Source organism: Oncorhynchus keta, chromosome 22 (genome assembly GCF_023373465.1).
Source record: "Oncorhynchus keta strain PuntledgeMale-10-30-2019 chromosome 22, Oket_V2, whole genome shotgun sequence".
Classification (NCBI taxonomy): Eukaryota; Metazoa; Chordata; class Actinopteri; order Salmoniformes; family Salmonidae; genus Oncorhynchus; species Oncorhynchus keta.
Genome location: NC_068442.1, coordinates 25,746,355 through 25,763,693, shown reverse-complemented (window position 1 = coordinate 25,763,693; position 17,339 = coordinate 25,746,355). Strand labels below are relative to the sequence as shown.

Genomic DNA, 17,339 nt, shown 5'->3' with positions numbered 1-17,339 from the left:
AGAGTTAAAGGCCTCAAAATAAATGTTCAACTTTACTAAGGCTGGTATTTTGCTCGCACCCTTAATAAGTGATCCTAGCATAAATCCTAATTGGATGTTCCGTTGTGCATGTGAGTTTATGCTTATGCAAGCGCACATGTCAAGGGAAGGAAACCAAGTATCCTGGCAGATTACAACTTCAGAATGAGTCTGACGGAGTCAGGTAATTTTCAGGTAAATGCCTGGTGGTCAGTCAGAATTGGTGTCGAGGGAGTCTGTAGTGGTTTTACTACCAGTCACTGTCTTCCACTACTGTAGTGGCGGTAGGTAATGAAGAAGTATACTTCATAGCTATGTTATCCATGGAGGACCTAACCTCATAACGGAAGTACTCTTTAAGTATTAGACCAGTCGTATGTGGTGTGATCGTGGTTCATGACTCTAATAACGTTTCTCCTGAACAGAGGGTTCTATTTATTAGTGGCGTGTGTTAACAATTGGAAGAGCGCAATGGAGATTCCCTTCCCCATGTTGCACTCTGAGTGACTCCTATGTTGCTATTATCAATAGCAATTTAACTTGCGGGGTTACTAATCCTCTTACTGAGTGTTGCTGGACTAACTGTGGTATTGGTACTCGTACTCAAGGGGTCCAGTTGTCCTACCGATTTATTCTGAAATGTTATCCTACAGGAATACTTGATTAGAGCATTTTACTAGTTGTCTTGTAGTGACTACTACACATGGCAAGGAATGATTATTGTTGCCATTTGTTTGGAGGTGGACAAGTCCACTGGACTTCCTTTACGACCAGTGTGGTCCACCTCAGTACTATCTTAGATGTGTTCTAAGATAATCCCGACTTGGGGCCTGTCTGCTCCTCACTGTTCTCAAAGGGGAGTTTACAATTGATTTATGATCTGGCGGCCTCGTACGGTGTTGTCCATAGTCTCGACCCCCCCACCCGCCTCGATAAGGCTCATCATGGGTCTGGGCCACTATTCCCCCCCTTTGTGTCTCAGGACCCCCCACCACCAGCGGGTGTATTTATGTATTTAGCTTTGACTGGTTCTGATTGCATTTGTATAATTATATTTTGGTGAAAAGGAGTTTCCCAAGCTTCTCCTTCTCAGTGCGAGAGCAGCAGATCTCTGACACAGACACTCAAACATGAGCTGCAAAAGATTTTCAGTCAATAAAGACTTATCACAAATTCTGGACTGTGACAGTGAAATAGAAGAAGAGGTTTCAGAGATAGAAGACAATGCTGTTGATGATCCAGATTGTGAATTTTTCTTTGGTGAAGAGGATTCAGATGAGGACTCCGCCATACTATCTCCTCCATCAGATGAGAGAGAGAGCATACAACAAACATCATCCAGAGAAGAGAGGACATAGAAGTCTAAAGATGGTAATATAGAATGGTCACCGTCACCACAACGAAGTCAAGGTAGTCTGTCAGCTTCCAATGTAATCCAAATTGTTCCAGGGCCTACACAATTTGCTCTGTCCCCCACGCCAAGACAGTAAAACCAGCACCACTTGTGTAGAATGCAATAAATACATCTGCAGACAGCACACAGGTACATTGTGTTCAACATGTGGAGAGAAAGACTGATGTGATCATTTTGACCAATAGTGTCAAATCACACCTAAGTGTTAATGTTAATACAAAAACAATGCTTACTTGGGGAAACACAAAATGCTTGTTTGTGAGAATTATGTTTCACAAGTAGTTCTTAATATAGAGTTTTTGAAATCAAATGTTCTTGTGTTTCTTCTTTCTGAAAGGTCTGACAAGACAAAATAAAGTTTAGTCTGTTTTTACTTGATTCTTTGACTGTTTTAAGTGTGTTTAAACTGAGTGGGTCAATCTGACCCATACCACAATGGATGTCAATTTTTTTCAGCAAAGCACAAGGGTTAATAGAGAGATTGCACAGCATATGGTACCTGTTTATCATTAGATAACCTCCTCAAAATAATGTAGCATGGAGGAACCCATAATGCAAATGGATGCCTGAACTCTGTAATATGTCTTCGTGGGCAACAATATGGAAGTAGCCACATTCAATGAGGGAGCCATTGCTATATCAAATGTGATGGACAAATTGTGGCTTGACAGCACTATGGTGACACTGAAAGCAATCAAAGAGAAGTTGTGAGAGCTGATGCTGCTTCAATGGACTGGGCCAAGCATAGGCGCAGGTCCCATGACAGTCAAGAAAGTAAAGCGACACAAGCAACAACTCAAAGAGGGCCTTCCATATGGGGCAGGCATAGCTGCTTAATGTTCAGTACATTTCATCAGCCATACAAAGTCCTTGTATGTGACAAATTGAGCAAAGATTTATCAAATATGACCAAATTGCGGATTTGCCCAACAGACCAGTAGTCAAAGCATATGCTCTATTGCTTGAAACAAATGTATTAAATGTGCTAATGTATTTGTAAAATGTATATTGTATGTTTATTTGTCAGTTTATAAGTGATATATGAATAAGAGTTTAATTAATGTGACATAAATGGTCATATTTATGAAAAGTACATTTTAATTGCATTAGCCTATCTTTATCGGCCAATTAAATTTTCTCAGTCTTCAAAGGACATATTATCACCTTATTCCACACACAGGTTCTTAGGTCTTATAGTCAGGCTTTTACAGAGGATATCTTGTGTCGTTTTGACTTTATGTGTAATTTTATTTGTAAATATATGCAAAATATGCATCCGTCATAAGTTTTTTTTTTAAATAATTCCATGAAATGACAATATTTTGATAAACTAATCTGTAAAAGTCTGACCATTGAGTGTCTTATGACAATAAAATTAAAACAAACATTCTGCCTTTGAAGCATTTGTTGAAAAACAGATTTTTTTTTATATATATTTTTTTTTTTATAAAAAAATAGTAATATAATAATATATTGTATTTACGTATACTTTCATCTGGTAAAGCTTCAATCTGACAAGAGTAAAGGGAAAAAAATCCCTATCAGCCAGTGCTGCCTGGCCTTAATCTTGCTGGGGTTCTCTCGTGCCGTCCCTGGGGGGGGTGCGTCACCTGGGTGGGTTGATTCACTGTTGTGGTCGGCCTGTCTGGGTTGCCCCCCTTGGGTTGTACCGTGGCGGAGATCTTTGTGGGCTATACTCGGCCTTGTCTCAGGATGGTAAGTTGGTGGTTGAAGATATCCCTCTAGTGGTGTGGGGGCTGTGCTTTGGCAAAGTGGGTGGGGTTATATCCTTCCTGTTTGGCCCTGTCCGGGGGTGTCCTCGGATGGGGCCACAGTGTCTCCTGACCCCTCCTGTCTCAGCCTCCAGTATTTATGCTGCAGTAGTTTATGTGTCGGGGGGCTAGGGTCAGTTTGTTATATCTGGAGTACTTCTCCTGTCCTATTCGGTGTCCTGTGTGAATCTAAGTGTGCGTTCTCTAATTCTCTCCTTCTCTCTTTCTTTCTCTCTCTCGGAGGACCTGAGCCCTAGGACCATGCCCCAGGACTACCTGACATGATGACTCCTTGCTGTCCCCAGTCCACCTGGCCATGCTGCTGCTCCAGTTTCAACTGGCCTGGGCCCTAGGACCATGTCCCAGGACTACCTGACATGAGGACTCCTTGCTGTCCCCAGTCCACCTGGCCATGCTCCTGCTCCAGTTTCAACTGTTCTGCCTTACTATTATTCAACCATGCTGGTCATTTATGAACATTTGAACATCTTGGCCACGTTCTGTTATAATCTCCACCCGGCACAGCCAGAAGAGGACTGGCCACCCCACATATGCTCTCTCTAATTCTCTCTTTCTTTCTCTCTCTCGGAGGACCTGAGCCCTAGGACCGTGCCCCAGGACTACCTGACATGATGGCTCCTTGCTGTCCCCAGTCCACCTGACTGTGCTGCTGCTCCAGTTTCAACTGTTCTGCCTTATTATTATTCGACCATGCTGGTCATTTATGAACATTTGAACATCTTGGTCATGTTCTGTTATAATCTCTACCCGGCACACCCAGAAGAGGACTGGCCACCCCACATAGCCCGGTTCCTCTCTAGGTTTCTTCCTAGGTTTTGGCCTTTCTAGGGAGTTTTTCCTAGCCACCGTGCTTTTACACCTGCATTGTTTGCTGTTTGGGGTTTTAGGCTGGGTTTCTGTACAGCACTTTGAGATATCAGCTGATGTACAAAGGGCTATATAAATAAATTTGATTTGATTTGATTTGATCTTCAAAATAGAAATTCTACCAAAAATTATTTGCTGAAATTGTTACAAATGAGTCACCCATGATTCACCAAATAATATTTTGAAAGAGGATGCAAAGTACTTTAAGCTTATGTTTTAGTTTCAGTGTCCTCCATCTACACTAACTGAAGTGAATGAATGGATTTATTTTCTATTAATGATGTAAAATTAACAGCTGTACAGAAAGACTCATATGAAGGCCAAATTACAGTGGAGGAACTTCTTGATGGAATTAAATCCTTCAATTCTGGAAAAACTCCAGGGCTGGATGGTGTGAGATATACCAAACCTTTTTGATTTACTCAGAGGACCGTTATTAGCATGTTTTAATCACTCCTATAAAAATGGTAGATTATCAGATACTCATGAAGGTCTGATTTAATTATTACTGAAACAGGACCCAAGTCTATTAAAATAATTGGACGACCCTTACACTTTAGTGTTGTGATGCGAAATTCTAGCAAAATTCATAGAGCATAGAATAAAAAAAGGTATTATTGGATATTTTTCATCCTAATCAGACAAGGTTTTTTACATGGATGATACATTGGAGATAATATAATACAAGTACTGGAAACATTATGACTGGAAACACGATGACAAATTTGGGACACAAGGTCTGGTATTCATAGCTGAATTTGAAAAGGCTTTTGATAAATTATGATTGGAATTTATATATAAATGCCTGGAATATTACAATTTTGAAGAATGTCTTATACAATGGGTTAAAGTTGTGTATAGTAACCACAGGTGTACATTCATAAATAATATGTACTTTTAAGAAAGTCTTAAACTGTCATGAGGGGTTAAACAAGGTTGTCCAATATTAGCATATCTATATATTATGGCCATCGAAATGTTTGTTATTAATATTAGATCCAACAATAATATCAAGGTGCTAGAAATGTATGGACTTAAAAAACAAAGACCGCATGATTCATGTTTTCTTTTAAATCCACAATTTAGATCCCTCCATAGCCTCATAAAGGTTCTACATAGTTTTTCTAACCTCTCTGGATTACAATCATAATTAAAGGTCTCAGGAGGTTCCGGACTGTGGGTCGCCTCAGGAGGTTCCAGACCTTGACCGTCTCAGGAGGTTCCGGACTGTGGACCGTCGCCGGAAGCTCTGGACAGGGAGTGCTGATGCGTGGGGCCAGCACAGGTGGAGGGCTGATGCGTGGGGCCAGCACAGGTGGCACCAGACTTGTGACACGTACGTCAGGGCGAGTGCGAGGAGCAGGTACAGGATGCACCGGAATGGAAAGGTGCACTGGAGGCCTAGTGCGTGGAGCCGGCACAGGTGGCGCCAGACTGGTGACACGCACTTCAGGGTGAGTGCGGGGAGCAGGCACAGGACGTACCTGACTGGGAACACGCACTTCAGGGAGAGTGCGGGGAGCAGGCACAGGTGGCGCCAGACTTGTGACACGCACTTCAGGGTGAGTGCGGGGAGCAGGCACAGGACATACCTGACTGGGAACACGCACTTCAGGGAGAGTGCGGGGAGCAGGCACAGGATGTACCTGACTGGGAAGGCGCACTTGAGAGAGAGTGCGAGGAGCAGGCACAGGACATACCGGACTGGGAAGGCGCACTTGAGGAAGAGTGCGAGGAGCAGGCCCAGGACGTACCGGACTGGGGACACGCACCTCAGGGATAGTGTGAGGAGCAGGCACAGGACATACCGGACTGCGGACACGCACTTCAGGGAGAGTGCGAGGAGGAGACACATGAAATTTTCAATGGGATTGAGGTCAGGGCTTTGTGATGGCCAATTGTCTGTAAACAATTGTTGGAAAAATGTATTGTGTCATGCACAAGTAGATATCCTAATTATAGTAGATATCCTACAAAGTAGATATCCTATTTATAAATATGTGATATGTGATATAATTTCAAAATGAAAATGTTATGTACAGTAGTTGGTATATTAGGGTGAGCTACATCAAGAATACAGTACAGTCATGGCCAAAAGTTTTGAGAATGTCACAAATTTTAAATTCCACAAAGTTTGCTGCGTCAGTGTCTTTAGATATTTTTGTCAGACGTTACTATGGAATACTGAAGTATAATTACAAGCATTTCATAAGTGTCAAAGGCTTTTATTGACAATTACATGAAGTTGATGCAAAGAGTCAATATTTGCAGTTTTGACCCTTCTTTTTCAAGACCTCTGCAATCCGCCCTGGCATGCTGTCAATTAACTTCTGGACCACGGCCTGACTGATGGCAGCCCATTCTTGCATAATCAATGCTTGGAGTCAGAATTGTCAGTATTTGTGGGATTTTGTTTGTCCACCCGCCTCTTGAGGATTGACCACAAGTTCTCAATGGGATTAAGGTCTGGGGAGTTTCCTGGCCATGGACCCAAAATATTGATGTTTAGTTCCCCGAGCCTCTTAGTTATCACTTTTGCCTTATGGCAAGGTGCTCCATCATGCTGGAAAAGGCATTGTTCGTCACCAAACTGTTCCTGGATGGTTGGGAGAAGTTGCTCTCGGAGGATGTGTTGGTACCATTCTTTATTCATGGCTGTGTTCTTAGGCAAAATTGTGAGTGAGCCCACTCTGAGAAGCAACCCCACAGATGAATGGTCTCAGGATGCTTTACTGTTGGCATGACACAGGACTGATGGTAAGCGCTCACCTTGTCTTCTCCAGACAAGCTTTTTTCCAGATGCCCCAAACAATCGGAAAGGGGATTCATCAGAGAAAATTACTTTACCCCAGTCCTCAGCAGTCCAATCCCTGTACCTTTTGCAGAATATCAGTCTGTCCCTGATGTTCTTCCTGGAGGGAAGTGGATTATTTTGCTACCCTTCTGGACACCAGGCCATCCTCCAAAAGTCTTCGCCTCACTGTGCGTGCAGATGCACTCACACCTGCCTGATGCCATTTCTGAGCAAGTTCTGTACTGGTGGTGCACCGATCTCGCAGCTGAATCAAGTTTAGGAGACGGTCCTGGCACTTGCTGGACTTTCTTGGGCTCCCTGAAGCCTTCTTCACAACAGTTGAACCGCTGTCCTTGAAGTTCTTGATGATCCGATAAATGGTTGATTTAGGTGCAACTTTGGTGGCAGCAATATCCCTGCCTGTGAAGCCCTTTTTTGTGCAAAGCAATGATGACGGCACGTGTTTCCTTGCAGGTAAACATGGTGAACCGAGGAAGAACAATGATTCCAAGCACCACCCTCCTTTTGAAGCTTCCAGTTTGTTATTTGAACTCAATTAGCATGACAGAGTGATCTCCAGCCTTGTCTTCATCAACACTCACACCTGTGTTAACGAGAGAATCACTGACATGATGTCAGCTGTTCCTTTTGTGGCAGGGCTGAAATGCAGTGGACATGTTTTTTGGGGGATTCAGTTAATTTTAATGGCAAAGAGGGACTTTGCAATTAATTGCAATTCATCTGATCACTCTTCAGAACATTCTGGAGTATATGCAAATTGCCATTATACAAACTGAGGCAGCAGACTTTGTGAAAATTAATATTTGTGTCATTCTCAAAACTTTTGGCCACGACTGTATAAACAGTACTTACACAGAGTAAACAACAGTATATAAACAGAATATGTGACCAGTATTCAATGTCTCTATCTACAGTTGAAGTCGGAAGTTTACGTACACTTAGGTTGTAGTCATTAAAACTTGTTTTTCAACCACTCCATAAATTTCTTAACAAACTATAGTTTTGACAAGTCGGTTAGGACATCTATTTTGTGCATGACACAAATAATTGATTTCACTTAAGAGTTCACTGTATCACAATTCCAGTTGGTCAGAAGTTTACATGCACTGCCTTTAAACAGCGTGGAAAATTCCAGAAATGTATGTCATGGCTTTAGAAGCTAATTGACATAATTTGAGTCAATTGGAGGTGTATCTGTGGATATATTTCAACGCCTACCTTCAAACGCAGTGCCTCTGCTTGACATCATGGGAAAATACAAAGAAATCAGCCAAGACCTTAGAAAAACAATTGTAGACCTCCACAAGTCTGGTTCATCCTTGGGACCAATTTCCATATGCCGGCTGAATTTAAAAATACACCACTTATTGTGTATAGGAGAGATCGCAATTTACGCAATAAATTGGTTCATGCCAACTGCCAGCCACAAAAGTCAATCTCCAGGCTCTTTTATGCTCTCTTCCAAATGGTAGCTATAAATGCAGAGGATGCGCACAGTGCAACAATATGATGAAGTGTGAATATTTCCGCCACCCACATACAAGAAAACGGTTCCAAATAAATTACATTATTACGAATTCCACCACCCATGTTATTTACATTATTAAATATCCTTCTGGGCTGTGCTATGTCGGTAAAACCTCTCATCCTGTCAAACAGAGATTTAGTGAACAAAAAAGTTAAATCAGGAGAAACGACAGGGATTATCCAGTCGCAGTACATTTTATAATATATAATATAATATATGCCATTTAGCAGACGCTTTTATCCAAAGCGACTTACAGTCATGTGTTCATACATTCTACGTAATGACCTAAATCATGACATTTCTACCTTTAGATGTTGTGGTATATAGAAAGTTAAGATATCAGACAAGGGAGGTGATATTAATAATACTCTGAGTAAAATATCAAGTTTTTACTTTTTTAAATATATATATATAAGGCTATTCCATGCGAGAAATTGCCAAGAAAGTGAAGATCTTGTGCAATGCTGTGTACTACTCCCTTCAGAGAACAGCGCAAATATATGGCTTTTTCTTTGCAACTCTGCCTAGAAGGCCAGCATCCTGGAGTTGACCTTATTACAATCGCACAAAACTGGATTTTTTTTTTTTACTGAAAGCGCGATTCACCGCATTTAACCATGAAAAGAGGTCTGGTATATGACTGAATATAGTTATTCCCTACGCAAGACAATCAAACAAGCAAAATGCCAGTACAGGGAAAAGGTGGAGTCACAATTCAACGGCTCAGCCACGAGACGGGTCTACAGGAAATCACGGACTACAAAATATAAACCAGCCATGTCACGGACACCGACATCACGCTTCCAGACAAACTAAACACTTTCTTTGCCCACTTTGAGGTTAATACAGTGCCACCGTCGCGGCCCACTAACAAGAACTTGTGCCACCCCCCCTCTCCATCTCCATGGTTGGTGTGAGTATAACATTTAAAAGTGTTAACTCTTCGCAAGGCTGCTGCCCCAAACGACAGCCGTGTCCTCAGATCATGCGAAAACCAGTTGGCTGGTGTGCTTACGGACATATTCAATCGCTCCCTATCCCAGTCTGTTGTCCCCACATGCTTCAAGATGGCTACCATTGTTCCTGTACCCAAGAAGGCAAAGACAACTGAACTAAATGACTATCACCTGCACCTTACCGGCCACCCTAGACCCACTTCAGTTTGCATACCCTCCAACAGGTCCAGACGACGCAATCGCCATCAGACTGCACAATGCCCTATCCCATCTGGACAAAAGGAATACCTATGTAATAATGCTATTTATTGACTACAACTCAGCATTAAACTCCATAGTACTCTCCAAGCTCATCATCAAGCTGTAGGCCCTGGGACTCAACCCCGCCATGTGCAATTGGGTCCTGGACTTTCTGACGGACCACCCTCCAGGTGGTGAAAGTAGGATACAACATGATTATTTTTGTTTGAAACACTCAAACAAAATAACAAAATCGAAAATGCACAGTTCTGTCAGGCAACAGTAACTAAACAGAAAACAAGATCCCACAAACTCAGATGGAAAACAGGCTGCCTAAGTATTATTCCCAATCAGAGACAACGATAAACAACAGTTTCTGATTGGGAACCATACCAGGCCAACAAAGAAATAGAAAACTAGAATGCCCACCCAAATCACACACTGACCTAACCAAATAGAGAAATAAACAGGCTCTCTAAGGTCAGGGCGTGACAGACTGCTAACGTAAATGACATTAATCTCAAAATGTAGGTGTAAAACGCAGTTTATTTCTGTATCTTGCATTTTGAAAATGCATCACAGTTTATGGCTGTAATGACAGGCTACATTTGCTAGCAAACATATTGGTGATTGGCTGTACAGCTATAGGTGCCTTGCTGTCTAATATTTGTTTTATGCGTGCAACAAATCTTAACTAGCCATTTTTAGCTACTTGTATAACTTTATGAGCTGGGATATCTGTCCTGCAAATAGTTTGTCAGAGACTGTATAAAATGTTAGCAATGTACTTGTTAGCATTTTAGCAAGCATTTATTATGGGGTTTTACATGTACTGTCTAGCATTGCTAACCTTCGGGTTACAGAGGCTCAGTGGGATTTGAAAATAGTGCCCCTTGTGTTCAGTGCCTGTATTACCAAATATCCCAGGATGACACGAGTTGATAAGAAGGTATGACTGGATACTGGATACCGCCCAAGCCTGCTACACACAACTCTAATTCAATCATCAAGTTTGCTGGCGGCACGACAGCCTGATTACCAGCAACGACGAGACAGATACAGGGAGGAGGTTAGAGCCCTGGCGGAATGGTTCCAGGAAAATAAGCTCCCCCTCAACATCAACAAAACAAAGGATCTAATTGTAGACTATAAGTGACAGAAGAAGGAGCACACCCCCATCCGCATTGACAGGGCCTCAGTGGAGAAGGCCAAAAGCTTCAAGTTTCTTGGTGTGTACAACACTCAGGACCTGAAATGTTCCCACCACACCAACACCATGGTGAAGAAGGTGCAACAGTGCCTCTTCAACCTCAGGCAGCTGAAGAAATTTGGCATGGCCCCTAAAACCCTCACAAACCTTTACACATGTACTGTACCATTGATAGCACTCTTGTCAGCCTGCACCACCTCCTGGTATGGTAACTGCACCTCCCTCAACCACATGACTCTCCAGAGGGTGGTGCATCACCCGGGGCATGCTGCCTGCCCTCCAGGACATTTACATCACCCGGTGTCAAAGGAAGGGCAAGAAGATCATTAACGACCTCAGCCACCCGGTTCTGTTCACTCTGCTACCATCTAGCAGACAGAGACGGTAAAGGTGCCTCAGAGTCGGGACTGAGAAACAGATTCTATCACGAGGCCATCTGTTGAACAGTCATCACTAGCCAGCTACCTGTCCAGTACTCTGCCCTGCATCTTGAGACGAATGCTGCATGTACAGTATATAGAGACATTGAACACTGGTCACCTCATATTCTGTTTATATATTGTTGTTTACTCACTGTGTAAGTCCTGTATATACTGTATTCTCAACATAACATCCATAACATCCTAATATACCTAACATTTTCTTTTCGAAATCATATGTTTTCTATACACATCAGGTATTTATAATTTATTGTCCTGACATTTCTAGATTTTTTGTTTTGGGATTATTTGGGATTATTTGTGTATTTGTATTGCATTTGCGAGACATTATACTGCACCTTTGGAGCTAGTTACATAAGTATTTCGCTGCACCTGCTATAACACCTGCAAATATGTATACGCAACCAATAAACATGATTACATTTGAAACGGTGAAGTTAAATCTATTCCTCAAAGGGTGGAATTTTGAATATGACCCCAAAACCGCATGCCACAGGGATTTCATCCCTGCAAAGAATGCACACATTCTGATTGGAGGAACAGGCCTCTCAGCACCAGGGAGAGATGGATTTACCTCTCCTTGTTACTCATCACTAGTCCTTAAACCAGACGGAATGTCCACTCTGTTCAGATGAGAATGGCTCCAGCTTCATTTAAAATATTTGAATATGTAGGCAATAGCCAAAGACAACGGTCACAGGTACTCAGTGTAAAGCCTCTGTGTAGGCTAGCAACAATACCTGGAATGACACTGATCCTATATTCTGAGTTTATTAATTTCATCATACATACAGGCCGGCTTAGCATTTTCGGTGCTCATTGGTGCCCTAGTCATCAGTTAAAGCTGTGCAATGTGTTGATGGATGAATTCACTTTTTTGCAGAAGAAGTTGCAGGACACAACTTTGCAATCCACAATGTGGGAAGCATGAGGCATAGCGTAAACCACTTAAAGGTGTGACCAAGAGATCTACATAATTCATGTTTGAACTGTGACCGTCTAGAGAACTCTGGCAGTACTTTCAACCTCTTTCGCTGTTAGACTGAAAATGTCATATGGCTTAATAACATGTTTTATATTTTGGCAAGTGCTGTCATATTACAGTGCCTTATACTGCAAGTCAAAACACTACAGTATGTGATAGCAATAGTAAATCAATTGAATCTGGTGGGACCATTTCATGTAGGTCTGAGCATCATATGTCCTGTTCTATCAGCCAGAGTAAAGAAAATGTGCTTTTGTTTAATGACATCATGCGATCAGTGTGATTTACACTCTTAATTGGGTATTGGCAAAGGTCTTACCTCTCCTTGGGAGTGTTGTTCTTCTCTGAATCATGATCCTCCACTCAGCAAATCCCCTCTCACATAGGAGTAGACTAGAAAGCTCATGGTATTATATAAAGTCAGGGTAAATTTCTATTCGCTAACCAGACAAATTGAGAGAGTCCGAAGCTAGGCAACTAGGAATGGGAAAGACGATCCATTTATTATAAGCCCTAGACTATTTCTATGCCTTAGCATCAACTCATCTAGAGAGTAGAGGGTATGGCTGGAGAGATTAAAGTGGAAGCAAGTGAGTTCAGGGCATGTTTCCAAGGAAACAGGCTTTTACAATAGACACGTCCTTTATAATGATAGTGGCCTCTCTCCAGCTCGTTGTATTGGGGAGTCTTGCATCAGCTGAAGCACTCCCACTATTTTACACACAATTTAACTACACCAAGAAGGGCATCACAAAGGCGTCTACATACCCACAAATGTCAGAGTTAACATAATGGAACTGCGGAGCAGCTCAAGTCTATAAAACGTGTAATCAAAAGATCAGATTTCTCTTTAGAGGTTTGTAACATGGATTTTTTTTAAACCTTTATTTAACTAGACAAGTCAGTTGAGAACAAATTCTTATTTTCAATGACAGCCTAGGAACAGTGGGTTAACTGCCTTGCTCAGGGGCAGAACAACCAATTTTAAGCTTGTCAGCTCAGGGATTTGCTCTTGCAACCTTTCAGTTACTAGTCCAACACTAACACTCTAACCACTTGGCTACTTGCCACCCCACTAGGCTACTTGCCGGATAACAACAACTGTTATAAACCATTTGACACTTCTGTGGTAGCATATATAAACAGTTATTCTGTGAAAAGTTATGTCCCAAAAATATATATCAAATTGGTGTCTGCATTAAGCATGTAAAACTCTATGGTTTATGAAAAGATTGGATGGAGTACATAACATACCCAATGTTTTCCTAAATCATAGAATTTTACATGCTTAATGCAGACACCAATTTGATATATATTTTTTGGACATAACTTTTCACATGTACTGATAATAATCCATTGTTATTCTTATATGGACATAAAATGCACATAGTAAAACATAGTATTAGAGGACCCTAAAACACAGATACTCTCATTTGAAAGCCTGATGGGTAGACATCAATCACACAAACTGTAGTGCCCTTTTTCACCGATGTTCATCTCCAGTAGAATTCCTTCTGTTTAAAGCACAGATGGAACCAACATTCTCTGGGGTTCACAACATGTGTGTTGTATTTATGACCCCTTTCAGCGTAGACGATCCTCTCGGATTTGAACAGTGCATTATTTAAAACTTTGACAGAGGGTCTTTTCAAGTTTGTCCAAGATTTCTTCCTCTTTTCCCCATAGTCTTCCCGCTCATGTTCTACTGGGTGCCAAAATGTGGCTGCGTGGAACCTGGCTTGAATAGAGAATGAGTTGGGAGAGCTAAGGAGGTCTCTGTGTGTGGCAGGGACCTGTGCTCGGTTCCATTTGTGTGCTACGAATTAATGGCACGCTGGAGTGTGGCTGACGCCCTCAGCATAAGCCACAAAGTACAGATCAGCTCGATGCTCTAGCATTAAAATGCCAAATTGTGCATGTAGCCTGCAAATGAAATGCTCCTCTATTTTCTTTATAAATCTCATTAGTATGCTGTGCATATGAAAATATTGATTGTTGTTATACATTTGAGATGGAAATGAGATCTCATTACTTATTTTTCTGTTAGGTTATGTATCCCAAAAACATTTCTGTCTTGTAGCCAGCTTATGGTCTCCAGTTCATAAAAATGTACAGCTATGAGGCTGAGAGAATCTCTTTCCCTCCAAAGTGGTCTAAGATATCTTGCAGTTTCTTGTCATTTTTCATAGTCACATCCCAGTCCTCGCTCACATTGACAATGTGAAATATTTGATTTGTGGTTTAGGAAAAGGGGAGACCAGATTGAGAGATGAAAGCAGAAATAATGGGTGTGTCAGAGTGAAGGTGTCCTTTTGTCCCAACATGTGATTAATATTTGTTATCTGTTTCAGTCCTGCTGCAATATTAGGGCCTCATCAAGCAGTATTGCATGGCAGGATTTTCATCAAGTCATCCAAGCTAAGAATGCCAGTTCAGTGAGGTTATGTCTTATCAAAAACTATACTATCAGTGTCCCTCTGTGAACAATTAGAACAATGCTAGACAGGATATCAATCATGTTTTGATTTCTAGTGTTCAACCACTTTTGGAAGAGCACTGTACAAACATAATTTCCTTCTGGACATACTGTAAATAAGCAATCATGAATGCTCAGTCTGCACACATAACAGAAATTACCCTCATGTTTATCTAAATTGCTTGTTCCAAATTAGCAAGAAAATCCTTGTGCAGAGATCTACACAGTAACACTACACAGTACCCTAACAACACAACCCATTTTCCAGTGGTAAACTATGATTTTGCTATATTCATTTCCTGCTTTATCTGTTTAACTGTGGTATTCTGAAATACAGAAGCCACTGAAGCCACTGTTGTTTCCTGTGCCTTTACCGCTACAATAATTTAACAGGCAATCTACTGCCTTCATAGCATTAGAAAGTCAACATGTCCTCTTTTGCCATAAACACAACGGATGCCTTATCAACGCAGCAATGTGTTGTATAGTAGAATAGTGGTAGCCTGGATGGCTTGCCACCTGGATCACATAACATAGAGGAGGCACTGGGGATTATGCAGCATAATGCAGCGAGCCTCAGTCATCATAAAGAGGAAAACCATTTATAACCATGGCCAATAAAAGGGAAATATATTCCAGTTCAACAGCTCAGTAATTCCATGCCTTTTTCATTGAGGATCAGGGGTCAAATCCATGCTATATTTTCACAAGATTTTTGCGATGTGGTTAGTTGATAAAATGCAAAGAAAAACCAAGTACCATGTAACAAGTAACAAATCAATGGTATGGATCATAATAACAGCGATCAACAGTGACAGTGATAATATTTCCTCTTGGTACTTAGGATTTTTTACAACATTGCCATGCAAGGAAAATAACAGGACTAATACTGAGTATATTACATATCTCATGTCTTCCGCCTGAATAAAAGCGTGAAAAACGCTGTCATACAAGGATATCAATCACAAGTTGAAGGTGGAACTCTGCTACCTTTCCCAAAGGTATACTGTAATTGTTGTCTCTGTTCTGGAATTCTAAAACATGGCCTCATCACTTTTCAACAACAACTGTTACTTCATTTACAGCATATATAGTACCAAATCTGTACAAAACAAATGAAGAACAACAACAACAATCATGCCAAACGTGGTGAAGCCAATGGAATTCTTAAGACAAACTGAATTATATATCCAATGCTGAGATAGACTGTGCTATGTCTAGTTCAGGGGATGCAGGTTAGGCATTGTGGGCACACAGGAGAGAGGGTATTGCTTTCCAACACGGCCCTCTAAGTAGCACTGAACAAATAGCAGCAGGAAATTACTGCAAATTATACTCACCAATATGGGCATGTGCAAGAACCACCACACGAGAGAGTCCCGACTGGCTGCACAAATGTCTCAGGACCCCTTCTGGAGAAAATAAGCTGTGAAGCATGGAAGGACATCCATCTCATTTAAGTAAGTCAACATCTCCTGAGCATTATCGTTGAGCAGGGTAGACATGCTGCTGCTCAGTGGGAGGGGCCCTTCAGGCTGTTAGTTTCCCTCTGATTGACTTGCTGAGCCATAATTATCACAAGGAGCATGAGCTGTAAATATCACCAAAGCTCACATTTGTTTTTAAGTGGCGCTGCAGTTTTGAGATGGCATGATAATGATTTTGATCCAGTTCAATTGACTATGAAGGACAGAAACACATTAGGCCTCTATAATAACTTACTGAATGGACTGCAGAAATATCAAGATAATGAACAGGGCAGTTATTGTTTTTTCTCATAGTACGAACTTTAGAGTGTAGTATTATTTGCAGGAAAGTTGTTGGAGAATAGAGTTGTAGTGCACTCCCCTGGCAGTAGAGTCAAACGTTTGGAACATACCCTTAAACCTCTAAGAAAGCTATGTGCATTTGCTCCTTGACCTCTCTTCTTCTCCATCTCATCACCTGACATTTCTTCTTCAGACATTGTTGAGGAGGGAGTGTATGAGCAACATGTCTGTCTCTCACAGTGACTGACAGGCTCCCTCCTTTCCCTCTACTACCATCTATAAGCACCAGGAAAGGAGAGGCTGAGGGATCAGAGGGGCTTTAAGGGGAAAGAAAATCCATAAGTCATTTCGCACGTCGAAGAGTTTAGAGCAATGTTGTCTCATCTCAGCCCAACGGCAATCAATACCTGCAGTCCCTGCTAACCAAGTACAATAAAGAAGAGATCCACACAGCTCCGCTCCCCATCTCCCTCTCAGCTAAGCTAGTGAAAGCAACTCTCCACACAGAGATAGATACAGTAATCAGTAACAAACACATATTTATCATTACACATAATGAAAGAATCAAGAGTTGTTTGTCGAAATGCATCCCTTAAATAAATCCTTGTGAAAAGAGGTAAATAATAAAGTCAATAAACATGTTGTTTAAGCATCATCAAATTGCAGGGTTGAATGTTACTCACTTTGATTGTAGTCCATCAAGACACAATGTAAGGAACTTCAATCGAATGACTAACATTTACTTGAAAAACTGTCTCTCTGCAATAAGCCAAAATGCTATCATTTATGGTAACCATGAAAGCACATTTAGCACCTCATTTCCTAAAT

At 41.4% G+C, this 17,339-nt stretch overlaps 1 long non-coding RNA gene across 1 annotated transcript in view; it reads right to left on the bottom strand.

Annotated features, from left to right (window-relative positions):
* Positions 1 to 16,212, bottom strand: part of LOC118401232 (uncharacterized) — a 64,504-nt gene extending 48,292 nt beyond the window's left edge. Inside the window, exon 1 of the long non-coding RNA XR_008075458.1 lies at positions 16,083 to 16,212. This is a non-coding gene — a long non-coding RNA (uncharacterized LOC118401232). The remainder of the gene's footprint in view (positions 1 to 16,082) is intronic.
* Between the last annotated feature and the right edge of the window lie 1,127 nt (positions 16,213 to 17,339).